This window comes from Salmo salar, unplaced genomic scaffold (assembly GCF_965601325.2).
Source record: "Salmo salar unplaced genomic scaffold, fSalSal1 ptg000221l, whole genome shotgun sequence".
NCBI lineage: Eukaryota > Metazoa > Chordata > Actinopteri > Salmoniformes > Salmonidae > Salmo > Salmo salar.
In genome coordinates, this window is record NW_027675333.1 from 2,392,501 (window position 1) to 2,395,858 (window position 3,358).

General features: G+C 37.4%; 1 protein-coding gene across 3 annotated transcripts in view; it reads right to left on the reverse strand.

The window, feature by feature from the left end:
• LOC145867205 (uncharacterized) overlaps window positions 1-2,568 on the reverse strand; it is a 39,809-nt gene extending 37,241 nt beyond the window's left edge. Inside the window, exons 1-2 of one of the 3 annotated variants that reach the window (XM_082971259.1) lie at window positions 1,113-1,442; window positions 651-707 (exon numbers count right to left, since the gene is read on the reverse strand). The gene's annotated coding sequence lies outside the window, so the exon portion shown is untranslated. Of the gene's footprint in view, window positions 274-650; window positions 708-1,112; window positions 1,443-2,281 lie in introns of those variants that run through there. The other 2 variants (XM_082971261.1, XM_082971260.1) reach the window with 2 other exon arrangements.
• Window positions 2,569-3,358: the final 790 nt, after the last annotated feature.

Genomic DNA, 3,358 nt, shown 5'->3' on the forward strand with positions numbered 1-3,358 from the left:
GAGAAATGTGTGCTACAGTTTCTACAGTCAGTTTGTAACGGCGTAGACTACACCCTTACTTTCACTTTATATAACAATATTAACCAGAGGGTGGCGCTAACAGTCAGTTGCATGTGACATCAGTAACTCGTGACATTGTACCGAATCTTGCTTACATTTTTTTTTATAGTCCTTCTTTGAGACATCTCTCTTACATTATTTAAGCTAAACTTATCATTTACTCGAAACCAGGTTTAGTTGTGTTTTTTTTTAATCTCCAACATATGAGTCACTGTAGGACTTTAATAATTGTTAACAGATCTACCAAACCCAAAAGTTTTAATTTGAGAATGTTAATTTGTATGCCTCAAATATTAAACTGTCTTAAAATATTTAATGATTAGTTGAATCAGGTGTGTAAGTGCTGGTAAGAACAAAAGGATTGAGAAACCCTGAGATAAACATTAAACCATATAATGTAAAAGCTCCTCCACCATCTTTACCAGACGTTTTACTGATAACATGTAGACCTACTGATTAGTTTCCACTTTGAAAACTGCTGTCTGTCAGCAACTCAGCTCAAGTAGCAGTTCTAACTAGTAATATCTCATTCCTAGTATTCATTCACATACTCTGTCATTTAGAATGAATTATTGTTCATAAATACTTACTTTATTTGTCAGTATTGTCCATATAGGGTTTTCTGCTCTGTCATCTCAAAATGGATCCTGTACAAAATCACATATTTACTTTCAGTCACCTCCTGGGTGGTGCAGTGGTCTAAACCACCCCATCTGAACAGTTTCTCACCAACTGGCCACCTGGTCTATAGAGACTAAATGACTATACACTCTACGCTGCACACCACATCAACGGGGATGTGGTGGAGGGTAAACCCACGTAAACGCGCTTAAGCACCTTTTTATTTGTAAAATAGCGTTTACTCAACTTTGTATTTTGTTAATTATCGTTTACCACTTCTTATGCGTTTCCAGCGTTAAGCCTAAATTCCATCGTGGAAAACGGGCCCAGGTTGGTCAGCATGATAAAGAATCATATCTCAAGCCTACTCTGTCTATTGAATGTCTGACTACGACCTAACTTTATAATAGTTATATGTAGCCAAGACTTACCAGAGTCTGTCCGTCTGTCCTTCAAATCAACACATTTATCCTGCTTCTAATGTTGCAGAGAAATGTGTGCTACAGTTTCTACAGTCAGTTTGTAACGGCGTAGACTACACCCTTACTTTCACTTTATATAACAATATTAACCAGAGGGTGGCGCTAACAGTCAGTTGCATGTGACATCAGTAACTCGTGACATTGTACCGAATCTTGCTTACATTTTTTTTTATAGTCCTTCTTTGAGACATCTCTCTTACATTATTTAAGCTAAACTTATCATTTACTCGAAACCAGGTTTAGTTGTGTTTTTTTTTAATCTCCAACATATGAGTCACTGTAGGACTTTAATAATTGTTAACAGATCTACCAAACCCAAAAGTTTTAATTTGAGAATGTTAATTTGTATGCCTCAAATATTAAACTGTCTTAAAATATTTAATGATTAGTTGAATCAGGTGTGTAAGTGCTGGTAAGAACAAAAGGATTGAGAAACCCTGAGATAAACATTAAACCATATAATGTAAAAGCTCCTCCACCATCTTTACCAGACGTTTTACTGATAACATGTAGACCTACTGATTAGTTTCCACTTTGAAAACTGCTGTCTGTCAGCAACTCAGCTCAAGTAGCAGTTCTAACTAGTAATATCTCATTCCTAGTATTCATTCACATACTCTGTCATTTAGAATGAATTATTGTTCATAAATACTTACTTTATTTGTCAGTATTGTCCATATAGGGTTTTCTGCTCTGTCATCTCAAAATGGATCCTGTACAAAATCACATATTTACTTTCAGTCACCTCCTGGGTGGTGCAGTGGTCTAAACCACCCCATCTGAACAGTTTCTCACCAACTGGCCACCTGGTCTATAGAGACTAAATGACTATACACTCTACGCTGCACACCACATCAACGGGGATGTGGTGGAGGGTAAACCCACGTAAACGCGCTTAAGCACCTTTTTATTTGTAAAATAGCGTTTACTCAACTTTGTATTTTGTTAATTATCGTTTACCACTTCTTATGCGTTTCCAGCGTTAAGCCTAAATTCCATCGTGGAAAACGGGCCCAGGTTGGTCAGCATGATAAAGAATCATATCTCAAGCCTACTCTGTCTATTGAATGTCTGACTACGACCTAACTTTATAATAGTTATATGTAGCCAAGACTTACCAGAGTCTGTACGTCTGTCCTTCAAATCAACACATTTATCCTGCTTCTAATGTTGCTGAGAAATGTGCGCTACATTTTGTAACCACAGTTACTTTCACTTTCATATGAGGAAATCACGTCCCTTCTGACGTCACCGGTGTATGGGTAAATAATGATGACAGAAGAGATCTACTAACTAGTAATAATATGTAATTCCAGGTATTCATTATCTTACTCTGTCCTTTATTGTTCAGAAATACTTTATTTGTACTTCTCTCCATATAGTGTGTTTTCCTCTTTTGTCATCTCACCATGGATCCTGCACTCAGCCGTCTCCCCATCCTGATAATAAAGTGTTTTATTGGTATCTTCCACTAGATGGCAGTAAACACCTGCTGTAACTACACTTTACAACAGCATTCCTTATTCATAAAGGCAGTGTCTCAAAGGAGGAGTGCTGAATCAGGATCAGGTCCTCCTCTCCATGTAATCTGATTCATTATGATCTAGGATCAGGTCCCTCCTCTCCATGTAATCTGATTCATTATGATCTAGGATCAGGTCCTCCTCTCCATGTAATCTGATTCATTATGATCTAGGATCGGGCCCCCCTCTCCATGTAATCTGATTCATTATGATCTAGGATCAGGTCCCCCCTCTCCATGTAATCTGATTCATTATGATCTAGGATCAGGTCCCCTCCTCTCCATGTAATCTGATTCATTATGATCTAGGATCAGGTCCCCCCTCTCCATGTAATCTGATTCATTATGATCTAGTTGTCAGAGCTAGAGTGGTGTTTGTCAGACTATGAGACATCCCGGTTTGGCCAACAAACTATTATGATACCATTCTATTGTAAACTGTGACTTGTACAAACAAGCTGGTGTTCTATGTGTTGCTCTAGGAATTACAGCAAACTAACAGGGTGGAAAGTGATATTAGGGACACACAGAAAAACTTAAATTAAATAATATGAATGAACAAATGAATGAACAAATGAATGAATGATATTTTATTTCAGTGTCAAATCGCCAACTGGCAACCCATCCCTTATGGGGTTAATTGCCACATAAACAAACATTACAATAATTGACT